Raw genomic sequence first — 16,653 nt, 5'->3', positions numbered from 1 at the left:
TCCACGACTCCCTGAAAGGAGGAGTTTGGGATCTCTATATCTCAGCAGGACCCTCCTGGCTTAATAAAAGATGAATAATATGATGAATTTTCTGCAGATTAAATATTCATTGCAGCTTTTCCATGGATGCCTCTTTGAAAAATATTAACATAACAGGATTGCGCACAATATAAGTGGAATTAATTCAGCTATTTTTACCACTGAATTGCTGAGTTATTACTGTCAGTTTCAGAAAACTGAATATCTTTGGGTTTGAGACTGAAAATTAGCGACCTTAGTTTGAAAGAAAATGCACATTAGTAATAATTTTGTAACTTTTAAGCTCAAAATAATAAACCTTATCGGTGTCAGAACCTGTGAAAGGTATGTTTTCTTTCCAAAAAAGTAATTGAAATGTTGATTTTTTTTTTTTTTTTTTTTTAAAGAAATCTAATTCCCTTCAAAACGTAAACTACACACTTGGCTAAATATGTTTACATGCTCTAAAATATGATTTTATATGATCTGTAGTGATGTTAACTCAAGCGTTGTATAATGCATGAGTAGATCTTCTATTAATCAGTGCCAGTAGGTTTGAAAGGCATGTTTTTCTTTTTTAAAATTGCCAAAATTACACCATTCATCAGTTTGAACCAGTAAAAACTGAAAAAAATCATCAGGTTTTCAACTTTTTGTCAGTCTGTGAACACACCATCTGACATGCAATTACATTAGGAAAAATAGACAAATTTAGGTTTGAAGTTGTAATATTTTATTAAAATTACTTTATTCCGCATGTCTGAACTACTGAAAAATTAGAAAAACATAACGTGTTTGCAACGTATTCTCTATAAAACAGCAAAAAAACTTGGGCTGAGAGCAACAATCGGGTGCTTAAATTTTTTTCGGTTGAACTGCAGGCAGTGTTTTGACAGCAGAGCGATTCATTCATAGGTAAATAATACATATTGGATCAATAAAATAAATGTAGCATGGCTCAAAAATGGAAAATAGAGGAACAAGATGTTGGAAGATTCAGCATGGTGAAACGACTTCCTAAAACCATCTGAAATTGCTAGTTTGTAGAGGTTTCTATTTACATAGAGTTGCAGGACTTATTGCAGTGAAAATTTAATAAAAATTTTGCCAAAAAACACCCAGAAATTGCTTGGAGTTGAGAAATTTAAGACTTGGGGGCTCGTCCAAGATGATTAAAAACAGACTGCAATCTGTAATTCCAGTGGTTTTCTAGTTCATCTGCAGTAAATAAAACATGCTTCTGTTCTCTACCGTCTCTTACCATCTGGGACATATGATTCCATCATGAAAAATAGACAAAATTATGCTTAAAATTTGAATATTTTGTCAAAATCACTTTATTCCACATGTCTTTGAAAAATTTGCAAAAAGTATTTGCAACAGATTCTGTGAGAAAGTTTTCAGTTGAACTGCAGGCAGTGTTTTCACAGCAAAGAGATTCATAGAAAATAGAACATACTGGATCAAGAAAATAAATCTATACAGAGTGGGGAAAAAATGGTTTACAGAGGAGAAAGTTGTTGGAAGATACGTTCAGCATGGTGTGACAGCTCCTGGGCCTCAGAACCTGTTCCTGTTCAGCTGATTGCTGGGAGAGTGGCTCATTGTCCATGATGGCCGACACCTGGGTTGTGTCCTATATTAACTGGTGTTTAGCTGACAATGGTGCTCACCCTCCATTTTCTCTTGGGTTTCCTAGGGTATGGTTTGGTGAAGCTATTTTCTTTTCTCAGACACATGATCACACATCCCTTCACTACAGACATTACTGATGAACTGATTGCACATTTACCTCAGTTTTGTTAATAAATTGCATTTAACTTTAAATGGCCATGGGTCATCTCCATCTTTTGTCCTTCCTTTGAGCCAGGTTGTGACAAAGTCGGGGCTCGTCCGAACAACTTTAAATTGGTTGATTGAATTTTGAATTGTTTGTGATGAGCATCTAGTTCTGAATTGTTTGGGGGTTCATGTTACTTTGACTGGTGTTCTCCTCTGTCAGGTGTAGTAGCAGGTTCTAATAGAGAATCTGTTGCAAGAAGTTCTTAGTGTGACGGGGAAAGTGGTTGGAGCCATTGGTTCGGGATCACATTCATGGCTTTTGGAGTGTCGTTGTATTATACAGTTGCTCTCCAAGACCGCTGAGTTTAAGTGAATAAGTACCCGCCACAAGTACCTGTACGAAGACTAGGGATGAGTTAGTTAATTTGTTTGGCTAGGTAGTTGGCAAGAGGAGATGCTGGTTTTGTTTGGTCACATGCATATGGCAGTGATTTGTACGCCAGTTTGATTTGGTTTTGATAAAGTGTTAACTTTGGTTGGTGGGGATGACTACTATTGTTGAGTTTATTCGGTCTCCCACAGAACAACTGCTGGAACAATGCACCAAGGAACAGTTGGTGAAGATTGCTCAGCATTACTCCACTGAAGTTCATCTCAAACGCACAAAGGAAAACCTCAAACGTATCATAATGACTAACCTGCAAGGGATTCTCACTGATACAGAAGGTAAGAGTGGAATGAATGGTGAAACATCTTTCTAAAACAGTTTGTAGTTTGTAGAGGTTCCTGTTTCCATAGTTGCAGGACTTAGTATTACAGTGAAAAGTGAATAGAAAGGAGCAAACAAACACCCAGAAATGGCTTGGAGATAGGGAAAATTAAGAGTTGGGGGCTCGTCCGAGATAACAATCAGATAGTGGGATAATAAAAACATACTGCAATCTTCAATTCCAGTGTTTTTCAAATTCGGCTACAGTAAATAAAGCATGCTTCTGTTCGCTGACTGACTGCCAAAAAGCCACGCCCACTTACCACACACCTCACTCACTCAGCCTCTGCCCACAGAAACTCAGAACTACTTCACCCATAACATCCACACTGTTGTTTTTAACAGATCCAACAGAACCCGGACTGTTTTTAGACAAAGAACCCTGCTTCCAGTAAAACGCCAGGAAGAGCGCACGTTCAGCACGAGCATCAACATGGCCGTGCTGAATGTGCGCTCTCTTTTAAACAAGTTTTATCACTAATGATTTGATTGTAGATAATAAATTAGACAGTCTTCTCCTGACAGAGACATGGCTTTGCACTGACACACCTGTCGTTATCACCGAGGCTTCCCCACCGAATTTTAACTTTTTATTCTCCATCAGACAGGGTAGAAGAGGAGGAGGAGCAGCCTCCATTACTAAAAATGCTCTCGCCCCAACTGAAGTATTAACAGTTATGCATTTTTCTAGCATCACACTTTTGTTTTTTAGCAGCACCCAGATCCTCTGTGCAACAGTCTACAGACCACCCCATCACTCCAGCCTTTTTATCAGTGAATTCTCAAAACTCTTGTCAATCATTCACACAAATACAACAGAATTTTAATAACTGGTGATTTTAATCTACACATTGACAACATCTCGGACTCAATGTCCAGAGACTTCTTAAATCATTTAAACTGCCTTGATTTTACACAGCATAGGGCTGGACCCGAATATCCGAATATTCGTTCGCTACGGCACTATCCAGATGTTAATTTTGGTATCAGACGTCACCGGGCGGAAAGAATATGCAGCGACACGCCCTGCACCCCCACCCCCGGTCGGATATTCGTCATTAATAGGGCCCGAATATTCGGAGGCGAGAAACCACTATTCGGGCCAGCCCTACATGTCACGCAGCCAACTCACAACAGAGGACACACCCTGGACTTGGTTATAACCCATGACCTGTCCATTGGTAGATCTGGAGGGGATCTGGGTGCTGGGTCTGGAAGCGTTATTCCACAATCGTCAGTGTCACGCAATGTCTCCCTACAGCATGTGTGTGTGTGTGTCTCTCTATATGGGGGGGGTCTTTTTGTTTTAATTTATTTTTTTCCTCCCTCTTTATGTTTTTAAATGTTGGACAGCACTTTGCGTTACATTCTTTGTATGAAATGTGCTCTATAAATAAAGTTTGATTGATTGAAGTCTCTTACCATTTGGGACAGGAAAAAATAAGCAAATGTAGGCTTACATGTGTAATATTTTATCTGAATCACTTTATTCTACATGCCAGAAATTTCAGAAAATTTGCAAAAACCAATAACTAGCTGAGAAACCATGACTGACTCAACTTCTACTAACAGTCAACTGACAATAATTCAGAGTTTTCAGTTGAACTGCAGGCAGTGTTTTCACAGCGAAGAGGTTCGTAGGAAAATAAAACATACTGGATGAATAAAATAAATGCAGTATAGCCCAAAAATGGTATACAGAGGAGCAAGTTGTTGGAAGATACTTTCAACATGGTGAAACAACTTTGTAAAACCATTGTAGTTAGAAATTCGTAGTTTTTAGGGGGTGCTGTTTCCATAGAGGTGCAGGACTTTATATTGCAGGTAAAACTTAACAAAAACGACCGAAAAAAACCAACAAGAAGCTTCTAGGAGTTGAGAAAATTAGGACTTGGGGGGCTCGTCCGAGATATTAAAAACAAACGTTATGTGTGACTCCAGTGTTTTTTGGTTCGTCTGCAGTAAATGAAACAACTTCTGTTCTCTAACGTCTCGTAGCCTTTTAACAGAGTCAGAAACTTTGCGGCTAAACTTTATAGAAAACATGCAGCTCCTTAAAGCATTCATCCAGCAGATCTTCTCATCTCTGCTCTTGATTCTCGCAGCACCTTTTGATATCCGCTGCAGGCTTTTTCTCACGCTTCCTTTGCATTATAATGAGCGTGCTCGCTCATGCGGGCTTGTTGGTAATAAACAGCAAACTGTAGCTGCACGTTCCTCTTCCCCTTTGCTGCTTATTCATCTCAGAGTGTTTTATCGCCTTGTTAGTGTCTTTAAAAAAGTGCTGCTGCTTCCAGAAACATCAAAAACCAAAAAGAGGGATTTTTCACTCAGCTACTTTGTGTGTAGGTGAGTGAGATGGAGCCACCATTCAGCGATTTCACTCCTGCCAAACGTTTATTAGGGAGAAAACGGTGCAGATTTACAGCGAGCCTGGCAGCTTTGTGAAATAATGAGCCCTTAATGTGCTTAAATAGTTAATTCTGCACCTTTTATGTCCTCTTACAGCTGCAGAAACAGTCCCAGGCAGTGAAAATGTTGATTTGTTTCAGTAGATAAAGCTGTGGCAGGTGTGGAGGAACATCAGGACAGTTTGAAAACTTTAAAACAACTGCATTTTGTCGTGTTTTATACCTTGAATAGTAGGTAGAAAACGATGGGTTAGTGTGTAGTGTGATGCTGCTGTGTGTACAGATGAGCTTTGCCGTGTTGTTTGTCCAGCTGTTAATGCGTTGGTGTCATTACGCTGCTGTTGTCAGAGCGGCTCAGACTGAAGAGCTGTGATTTAAGAGCTTGGCAGATTACCGACCTGAGCTGCCGTCGACTCGCCCTCCGCTTTATAAATGTTTACAACATTTGCACATCCACGGCTCGGCCAGACCAGCGCCTGCGAGTGCAGTAATTTGGAAAACACCTGTTGCGGCAGAGAGTAGCCGGTCCATGTGTTCAGAGTTTACTCACATTGGCGATGTGGGAACGATTAAAGGATGTATTTACCATTTTTCTCCATTAGCCTTCTGAACTTGAAGCTGTTTCTGGACGTTTTCTTTGCTCCCGTCACATTTTTTTTCTCATTTTTCACTGCAGTATAAAGTCCTGCACCTCTATGGAAACAGAACAACCCTGACTAGAAGTAGAGGGAACTCAAACTTCTAAAAGAAAAAGTAAAAACTAGATTGAAATTTGAATATATTTGTACATATTCAGTTATAGTAATCCTTATTAATGAAGTAACCCACTTATGAGTGTTGTTAGAGTATATTGGTTCCAAATATCCTTTATTGCTAATAGTTACAGATCAAACATGATTTCTTTAGGTCTAAGTCGTTAATGACTAGTATTATTAATTAATAATGATTTTTATACCTGAATATGTACAGGAACAGAGTGCAGTAATTTGGAAAAGACCTGTTGCAGCAAAGCCGTAGACGGTCCATCTGTTCAGAGTTTACTCGCCTCAGCAAAGTGGGACAATTAAAGGAAGTATTTATAATTTTTCTCAATTAGCCTTCTGAACTCAAAGCTGTTTCTGGACATTTTGTTTACTCCGTCACATTTTTCACTGCAGTATAAAGTCCTGCATCTCCATGGAAACAACACAACCCTGACAAAAAGTAGAGAGAAGTCGGAAATTTCTCAAACAAATGTAGTAAAAACTGGATTTAAATTTGAATACATGTGGACATTTTTAGTTATGATAATCCTTATTAATGAAGTAGCCCACTATGAATGATAGCTTTTGTGCTATCACATGCTGTAATCTATATCCATAACATTTAATGTATATTGGTTCCAAATGATAAGGCTTCTTTAGGTCTAATAATTATTGGTAATCTAGAAGACGGATATTTGGAACTAATAAGCATTAAATGTTCTGTTACAGCATGTGATAAGTCATTAATATCTAGGATTCTTTATTATAACTGAATACGTACAACAGAAATAGGAATGATGTGTCAGCGTGTCATATAATGCTATGATGCTCTTCTCTGTACTGATCGATCAATTGATTGAGCTTAGTCAGTTTATTGCCTACAGTTAAGTCTGTGTTTATTTTTTTGGTAATCTTTCTCTGTTCTATCACTTGTATTGCCTCCTAAAATTCAGATCTGAAAGCTTTATTAAGACTCTCTCAGTTTAATCCATCACTGTCTCCCAACTTAGCCGCTAGTCGTTAGCGTAGCCTTGGTGACTGTGAAAGCAGCTGATGCCCTGATTTGTGGAGATGTTTGTGCAAGTTCAGTTTTCTGCTAGAGAGAAGTGTCTGTCAGTTAGAACACAATTTTCAAGTTTAGTGTCCAGATAGCGTTAGCCACAAGCTAAGTGGCTAAGCTTTAGCCTCACACAATTGGCAGAGTAAGTTCCATCTGCACTCACACCAACTATTATTGTTATTAATAATAGTTATTATTACAACTTCAGGTACATCTGCTCACTTTGCTAATTCACCAGAGCCACTATATCCTGCTAGTGCGCTAATCTGTCCCTGTCTCTAAACGGTAGCTTTCAGTGTTGGTATTATTAATTTGCTTCTGCATTCCTATTTTTTGTCTTGACTCTTGAACTTTTTTTTGCATGTTTCAACTCACCCAAGATGAACAACTATTTGAACTACTTGTCTAATACTGCAAATTCTAATTAAATAACGATAAAAAATAACAGTGAAAACTTCAAATTTTTAGCATTAATAGTTCCAGAGATGTTCAAACAGCCCCAACTTTCATGGAGCGATGGGCAATTTTTAAAATATTTTGTCTCAAAGTATTTGATATATGAAACTAAAATGAACAATTGTCTTTGTAACTATTCCAATATTATGCTATAAAATTTTCAGTCATATCAGAGGCAGTCGAGCAGAAATTTTAAGTTGGGATGAAACATGTTTTTCTTCCACTATTTACTACTGAATAAACCCAACTTCTTGGGTTTATTCTTGTTTGAATTCTTCTTTTATCCCTTAAACTGTGCGTGAATGCATCATTTTAGTCTTTTTAATCGCTTCAGACTTTCCAAAGAGAGACATGACAACCCTTCAAGCGACAAACAAAAAGAAGTGTGCTAATTATACGTCTTGAACCGTACATGAACCCCTGCTGCCCTCGTGCCACTTTGAGCTGCAAACGGGTGTGAATTACTCCGTCACTCAATCACACTGACAGTTATTCTGCTCATAATTTCATTTGTGAGCTCCAGAGTCAAACAAATCGAATCCCACATCGACAACATTTTTTTTATAGTTTAACTCAAAAAGCTACTTTTTCTGATGCTTTACCTTTTTAAGGGTAGGTTCAGACCACCATTACTCGTGAGAAATTGTGTTTTGGAGCTAATTTTCTGTACAAATTGTCTTCTCCCTCTGCTAGTAAATGAAGCTCTAATGGGTTGAGAAAACTGAGAAAGTCACATTTTTAAGGCTGAAATCAAATGCTGAATAAAGCTCAAGAAATAAGTGTTAGCTATGAATTTAATGAGGCTTCTTTTTTGATTTCTTATAGAAGTTCTGATACGGAGAGAGAGTGCATACGTTTCCAGGCAGCAGAAATTTAAATAGGCATTTTCTTTTCGTGCATCTCGGACGTTTTGCAAATTGTCCCTGTCGTTTCCTCCGTTCGATATTACAAAAAGAAAAAAAGAAAAAAACTCGCCGAGGGAGCCCCCCGAGAGAGAATAAAAAGACATCCCATCAAGTCAGCATTGTCTCGCTGATGGAACAATTTGTAAGTCGGGTTTGTCAGCGTCGCGCTTTTTGCAGAACTCCCCGGAGTGCAATGTGTGCAGGCCTGCGAACCATCAGGCGTCATTTATCTCACCCCAGATGCCCTTTAACTTCATCATCCAACCGCCGATACATATACACGCTGTTTCATACGCGGCGGTTTACGATGATGGATATTCCTCAGCCGGAGCCCATTTAGAAGCCCGGCTGTCGTCGTCCCTCGCCGTTAATTCAGGGTCGCGTCAGTCAGTCGGTTCGGAGGCGTCGCACTCCGGAAAAGAGACAGAGTAATCATTAAAGTGAATAAAAGGGCCGCCGCCGCTCGCTTGGTAAAGAATAGACAACATGAAAAGAGATGCAAAGACAAAAAGGACCGGAGGAGGAGAGCTACAATGGCCTCTCAGTCTAATGACTCCAGCCTGAATGTTCTGTTTCCATTTAATTTCATACAATGCCTTTAATTACTCGTTATTCTCGCTGCTTAAGCCTATTGTGTGGCTTATTACAGGAGGCGTCATTGCATACAGAGATGGAAGCTCTTCAGCTTTCCCACTCATCTTCTACATGAAGATTTCAAGTCTTGTATGTTACGACTAAAATAATGCTGCAGGATAATGAAGCACACAGCCACAATCTATCAATAAATCAGACTTTATTTATGTAGAGCTTTTCATACAAATTAAATGTAACACTAAGTTCTTTACACATAAAAGGAATGGAAATGCTATTAAACAGTACAAAACACCCCCAAAAATCAAGTAAAAATTATCCTAAATAACACAATGAGGGAACACTAGATGAGATAAAATGAAATAAATAAATTAATAAAGAGTGAAGTGTCTGTTATTAAAATATAATAACAGGTGTTTTGCAATGTGGAAAAACTGTCAAAAAACTGTGAAAATAATGGCAAATATCTGTAAGATCTATACATGAAAAATATATTTGCAGCAGTTTTAAATACAGTACAACAGTGTAAATTTATTTAAATTGCACATTGCAAAAGATATGTAAGTAAAACACAGATTTTGTATGCAATTTGAAATTTTTTTTCCTGTTGATACGAGATTTTTTTTTCAGAATCTGTCTCTAGCAAAACAAAAAAATATTATTTTCTGGCTTAAATACTGTAAAAAATTGTCTAATTTTTGTATTTTGATGCAATAAAAGGATAACAAAATTTGTAAAAAAAAAAAAAAAAAAAGCTGATTTTTGACGTGGGCATCGTTTGTAGTTTAATAATCACCATCGGATTTTTAAAAATCTATAAAATTAGTTAACCCAGCCTCATTAAATTAAGTTGCATCAAACCCTAGGAATTAAGTCGAATCAACTCTAGTAAATTATGTTGACTCAACACAAATACATTAAGTTGGTCAAACACAATTATCTGAATTATCTAAAAATGTAGTAATTTCACATTTATCTATTTTGATTGAAGGATTACATAAAAGTGGTACATAAAAGGCAACAACAGAAAGTTTATTGACAAAATCATGTTTTACATTTTATATTTGGATAAAAGAAATACTTGAGTTGGAAGGATTTAAAATTTTAAGTTGACTTTTCTTAAAATTAATAATGCTCATTTGAGAGGAATCAGGAGATTTAAGTTGATCTGAATTAAACGAGCAGTGGTAATAACACTTAACTTAATTTGGTTAAACTTAATTTAATTGTGTGACACCAAATGAAGCAATTTCTTTAATTTGGTTCAACAATTCATGTTTTTCGGTGGATATAATGCTCCTGTTTTGTCAGTAAAGCATATTTTTAAGCTTCAAGTCTGCGATTCAAACTGAAATCAAGCTGCTTTAATGAAATCATGTGTTATCATGCAGTAACCCAGCTGAACAACTCACAAACTGAGTTTAATGTGCTAAAAAGTCTTGCTTTGGTACCTTAATGTTGTAGCACCTGCTGCAAACTTCACCCGTCCAAGGTTATCCACTTTAAAACGAAACTAATGACTGTTTTTTGCTCCTCATTTAAAAGCCACAGAGGTGCTGGATCATTAAACCACTACAAAGTCCCTCCATCTAATGTAATTAATGAGTGAATTTAAGAAAACCCTTCGTCCCCAGAGCTCCATCGTCAGCCAACAGCTGCAGGAAGGGAAAGCTCTGTTTAAAGTCATTATCGGCCGAGTTACTGCTGCTTACGTCGATGTTGCATCACTGCAGTGCGCCTGCTTTGTTTTGCATCCAAAAGACGTGGAGATAAAAGCAGCATCTGGGATGAAAGAACTGAGAGAGAAGTTAATTTATCAATGACTGAGGCTCGTGTTGATGCTTGGAGAGGAGCTGTAGAGCGACTGCAACCTGACGGAGCAGCAAAAATTATTTAGTGCTGAAGCAAGGGAAAAAAGAGGGGGGGAAATGAAGCTGAGGTCCTTTTTTAAGCTAAAGTTGTATAGATGGTACCGTTCTACTCTGTCAGATGTGAAGATTTGCTGCTTTCATGTCGGTTTGATTGAAAGGAAATGGAATATATTTGAGTCTTAGAAGGTTGATGCGACAAAACAAACTGTGAAGACGTCACTTTGGACTAAATTTGCTTTTTTTCCCCCCAAGAGGCGTAAATAAAAGAAGCATCCAGGATGTTAAGGAGAAATAATTTGGTGCAAAGATTTGCTTGAGACAAACTTAAGAGGAAAAAAGTCATTTTTAAGCCAAAATGCCAAACATTTGATGTTTCTACATTCTCAGATGTGAAGATTTGCTTCTTTCTTGCCGTTTTAAACGATTGGAAGTCAGCGCTCGATTTAGACGGTCGCCGGGAATCATGACTAAAAACGTCGCAAATGGCGACCTGGCGACCGTCAAAATCAAGCGCTCGATCGAGCTGAACCGCCTATCATGTTTTCTTCATGGAGGCAGCCACTTTGTTTGATGTCATCAACCTGCCATGATTCCCGGCGCTCGCGGCAACCTGGCGACCGTCTAAATCGAGCACTGGAAGTGTTTTTTTTTTTTAAATTTTGGAAGGTTAATCTGACAGAACTAGAAAATTGAGGACAACACATTAAGATTTGAGAGCTTCTAATGTGTAATTAGTCATTTTTCAAAAGAAGTACAAATAAAAGAAGCATCCAGAATGTCTGGCAGAAATCATTTGGTACAGAAGCAAAGATTTGATTAATTAAAACGGAGCAAAAAAGTAATTTTTAAGCCAAAATGCTCAACATATGTGGTTCTACTTTCTTAGATGTAAAGATTTGCTGCTTTTATGCTGTTTTTTTAATGATTGGAAGTTAAAAGATTTGAAGTTTTTGAAGGTTAATCTGACAAAACTAGAACTGTGAGGATGCCACTTTGGACTCTGACAACTCTTAATGTGCAATTTTTCATGTTTTTTAACAAGAAAGTGTAGATCAGAGAAGCATCCAGGATATTTAGGAGAAATAATTTGGTTCAGAAGCAAAGATTAGATTAATTGAGATGAACCTAAAAGGAAAAAAAGTCATTTTTTTTAGACAAAATGCCAAACATTTGATGGTTCTACATTCTTATATGTGAAGATTTACTTATTTCTTGCTGTTTCAAATGATTGGAAGTGAGTTTTTATTCTATTTTGGAAGGATAATTGGACAAAACTAGGAATGTGAAGATGTTTTTTTCAAAAGAAGTGTATGTAAAAGGAGAATCCAGGATGTTTAGGAGAAGTGATTTGGTGCTGAAGCAAGGATTTTAATAATTAAAAAGGAATTAAGAGCAAAAAAGTAATTTTTGAGCTAAAATGCTAAATAGATGTTTCTGCTTCCTTGATTAAGATTTGCTGCTTTTATGTGATAGTAAGTTAAATAATTCACATTTTAATAGGGTATTGCGACAAAACTAGAACTGCAAATATGTCACTGTACTCCGAAGAGTTTTGATGTGTAAATGTTCATATTTTTTTTAAAGAAATAATAAAAACGCTTACCTATTTTTCAAATGTGAAGATTTGCAGTCATCTTTATGCTTTAAATAACTGGAAGTTGAATATTTTCCAATTTCAGTAGATGAATGTCACAAAACTAGAAATATAAAGGCATCACTTTGTGCTCTGACAACCTTTGAACATTTTTCATTTTTTCTCCCAAACGAAGAGTAGATAAAAGATGTACGAGGTTAATTTATCAACGACTGAGGCTCATGTTCATCCTTAGAGAGGAGACAACCTGACAGAGCAGCAGTAATAATTTAGGATTTGATTAAGAGACAAAATGCTAAACATTTTATAGTTTTATGTTGTCAGGTGTGAAGATTTGCTGCTTTATTACTGTTTGACAAGATTGAAAGTTATATTTTTTTTTTGACTTTTGAACCGATAATCTGACAAAAATGGGAATGTAAAGATGTCAGTTTGGGCTCTGAGGAGTTTTTATGTGTGAATTTTCACCTTTTTTTTGAAGATTAGTTGCAGGAGTTACACATGGAGTTTTATGTCTTTCCTTGTTGTTTCTTGAGGAGACGGCACAGGATAAAAAGTAAAAAAAAAAGTTGTTACTTGAATCAAAAATGCGAAATCAGTGTATATCATCATGTCATGCAACCTTAAGATGCAGCCTAGAATTTGCTAGTTTTGCATTTGCAGCTGGACTGATTTTTGGTCGCTGTTGGCTTCAGGTTGGCCGTTTCGTTTCCAAACAGCTGGCTGGACGGCGATCTTGGTGCGTGCATTTTGTTGCGTTTCTGTTTGCGCATTAGCAGCGGTGCATGTCTGCAGTGTGTGTTTAGGTTCTGGGTTTTGTCCGAAGGTTGTGTTTGCGGTGGAAACTGTAGCAGCAGGTGTGTTGCAGCCTTGACCTCCTTCTGTTTGCTCAGAGAGGTGAAGCAGATAAAAGCAGCTCTGGAGCTCCCTGACATCTGCTTTACTTTCACTTTGAACCAAGGTTTTTTTCAGATCAAATTAAACTCTCCTTTATTTACCAAAGCACACGTAGAACGATGTCTACAACTGTATCTTTGATGTAATTCAATTTAGCTTTATTTATTAGCAGCAACTTGCAGCAGAAGTCATTTCAGGGCACTTTGCATTGTTTACTTACAATATTAAAGTATAATAGAGAGAAAACCCTCCAAGTAAACACTTGGCAACCGTGTAATTAGGGTTGTTTTTACAGGAAAAAACTGGATGTTTGGAGTTTGCATTATGGGAAATGTATTATCTAGTGTTTTTGCAGTCATTACACCCAGGGGAGTGTGATATTTTCTGCATCTGTTAGTACATGAGAGTCCATGTGACTTCAATTTGATCATATCAGGGTTTACGTGATGGTATGAATGTATGTTCACGAAGCCTAAAATGGCGAGAAGAGTTTCAGAGACGTCCACTTCGACATCTACACAACATTAGATGCTGATTTACTGCATACTTATCCATCATGTTGTCCAGTTGGACCAGAAAACAGCATAAAAAGATCAACTATACATGCAGCATACAGTGAATATTGCAATTTTTATGACAGAAATTGCAATTTAACATGCGGTTTAATTATTTTCAAAAGTCAAACTGCAGTTGAACTTTTACTGTGTTCTTGGTTTAAAACATTTCACAGAGCATTTTTCATAAGATACCATCAAAAGTGTGGCCTCAAAAGTCTCTGCTGCTTCAATTTTTTGCCATTTTGTCTGATCTGGTTCTTGGCATTTCCCTGACTTTGTGAACAGATAATTAAATTTAAAATAAAATTCCAACAGAAAGGTTGCAGTTCAGAATATACAAAGAGTGGCTATTGAATAATGAGGCTGTAATTTAGTTTGATTTAATTCAAACAAATTGAAGCTTTTAGAGATTGTTTGTGCTGCTTATTGATAAATGTTAGCAGCATGGTTCAGGCTGCACTGTTTATTTGAACCAATCACAACAATATTGGTTAGTGGTAAGCCCGGGATACAGTGATGGTGCCCCCAAATCCTGAAATGTTTTACATTTAGGTTGCTGCTCGGAGGTTGTTGTTGTTTCCTGTAGCAAAAGGGGTTTTGAAAACGGTAACCTAGAGATATTGGAAGCAGATGAGTAAAAAATTCGAAATGTGCAGCAGAAATGGCAGAATTATCCTTGAAGTCTACATTCAGGGAGTCGGACTAGACTGGCATATTTAGTAGAAATGTCATCTATATTTAGTTTAACCTGTTTGGTCAATGATTTTTACAAATCTTATCTTCATTACCTGATTTAAAGTTGTTACACAGCACATATTGAACTCAAACTTGACTAGTATCTGCCAGAAAAATCACAATTGGATATTTTTCGTAAGTCAAAGACTAAAGTACAACGCTAAATCACAAGAGTTCAAAAAGAAAACAGATCTTGAAAACTTTCTAGTTTGAAGATTTTAGAAATTTCGATTCATTCTTGTTTTGAGATGGGGGGGGGGGAAAGGACTCTTATGGAGATGATTTTACAGCGTACATCAGAAGTTATTGTAAATTCAAAATGTAAGCGACTTTTGTTCAAATGTAAGTCACTTTGCATTCAAAAAATCTCTATAAATACATAGAAATTAGGCAAGAAGAATTCACATTTATGCAGATTCAGTGCTGCAGAGAATACATCAGATTTAGTCGTGGGTGATCCTCATGTTTGTGCAGAAACTGGATTTTGTTTTGTCAGTGTGCAGAAACAACATGAATCATTTAGGCAGTTGTTTCAACAAATGCCCTCACATGTGAGGAATTTCTGCTTTTCTCTGTGTTGTGTGGCAGTAAACTGGGTGAAAACAAGTACTTTCAAGATGCCAAACTAGACTTGTAATGGATTTTTCACTAATTTGCTACAGAGCGTGCAATTAATTGATCAAAAAACAAAAATAACTTGTGGGTTTTCTGACAGAATAAATGCTGAGCTCTGGCAGAAACCACTGAAAGCAAAACGTGTGTTTTTAGTCTTTTTTTTTTTTTTTTTTAGCATCGTGCAGTAATCCTGTCGGTATGTGCTCCCAGTTTTTATTTCTTCACTGGGGATTTCTGAGTTGAGGGAATTCTGGATGTGATCTTTGGCAGCAGGGAGTTTCCAGCATTTTTATTTCCAGTCTGTTGGTGGTCAGCGGCTTTGAGGTGGCCTCGCTTCAGAGAGACGCTAACAGAAGATTGAACGGTTGTTTACAAGCAGACAAACCCGGAGAAGTCGTGTCAAAGGTAGAAGCCGCATGTCTGAGAACCCGGCGGTATAAATGCCAGCGGAGCATTAAGGTCAACAGACTGCTGGAGTGATCAGAGGTGAGGAGGTCTCACTGTGTGGGCTGTAATTAAAACCACGTGTCGTCCTCTGAAAGCTGCTTTCGCACTGAGAGTGTCAAGAGCAGGAAACGGTGCTGAAGCTCAAAGTTAAGAAGCTGGACCTGGCATCTGACAGCCAGGAGTTTTATCAAAAGATATGGATGTGTTTTTATGGATTTACTCTTCAGATACACTTAAAAGCATCACAGACAGACAGAAATGTTCATAGTATGCCGTGCAAACTTTTCCTCACGATTTATGTTATGCTTCACTTCACACGCGTCCAGATGTTGGCTTTAATTTGCATTTAAGCTGCTTTCAGGAGCAACAACAAAACTCTTTATCATTGAAATATGCAACAGTTGTGCTTCATAAATCAATTAAAGTAGCTGCATTCTGTTGCTGTATTATTATTTCCCTCAACTTATTCAGACAAATCCACTGCAGTGACTGAAAGAGACACTTTTTTTATGCTGTTTAAGTTTATTATATTATAATGCACTGTTTAACATAAGGGTAAATCTAAGCTTACAGCTTATGAAACAGTCCCAACAGTTTATTTGATTTCCGAAACACTGAAAACTGCAACTTTGCCAATAATAATATAAATATGTAACAGCTGTTGCAGAGCTTCAATCTGAGGCTTTCTGCTCTCTAAGGGATTTACGTCCAGCTGATAAACTGTGACTCTGTGTGGCAGCTAATTCTTGAATTCTAACTAATTACTGACACATGTTTGCCTTTGGAGACACTCGGATGGATCCTGTTGTTGTTTGATGCTTCTGGTCTTTTGTAAACTTTAAGGAAATAGTTCTAAACGGCTGGAAGCAACAAACTAACGGTGACTGTGTGTGAGCTGCTGCTGAATTCTGATCCATCCTGTTGTCATTTTGGGGATTAATTTAAAATTATAACTAATTAATGACAACTTTTTGTCTTTGCGGACACTCAAATGGATCCTACTGCTGTTTGATGCTAAACGTATTTAATAAACTTAAAGGAAAAGGTTCTCAACAGCTGGGAGCGACGGACTAAACTGTGATATTATATCCTGATCCATCCTGTCTACATGTCAGGGATAATTTAGAACTAAGTAATGACAACTTTCCTCTTTGGAGACACTTGGATGGAACCTGTTGCTGTTTGATGCTGCAGGTATTAAA

General features: G+C 37.4%; 1 protein-coding gene across 4 annotated transcripts in view; it reads left to right on the top strand.

Moving 5' to 3' along the window:
- LOC110968973 (plexin-B2-like) overlaps window positions 1-16,653 on the top strand; it is a 276,716-nt gene that overhangs the window by 14,728 nt on the left and 245,335 nt on the right. The window contains exon 2 of one of the 4 annotated variants that reach the window (XM_051949130.1): window positions 2,383-2,526. The exons of the other annotated variants lie outside the window; for them this stretch is intronic. The gene's annotated coding sequence lies outside the window, so the exon portion shown is untranslated. The remainder of the gene's footprint in view (window positions 1-2,382; window positions 2,527-16,653) is intronic. 4 annotated transcript variants of the gene reach the window in all.

Source organism: Acanthochromis polyacanthus, chromosome 1, assembly GCF_021347895.1.
Source record: "Acanthochromis polyacanthus isolate Apoly-LR-REF ecotype Palm Island chromosome 1, KAUST_Apoly_ChrSc, whole genome shotgun sequence".
In the NCBI taxonomy this organism is placed as follows: domain Eukaryota; kingdom Metazoa; phylum Chordata; class Actinopteri; family Pomacentridae; genus Acanthochromis; species Acanthochromis polyacanthus.
This window is presented reverse-complemented; position numbering and strand designations above follow the sequence as displayed.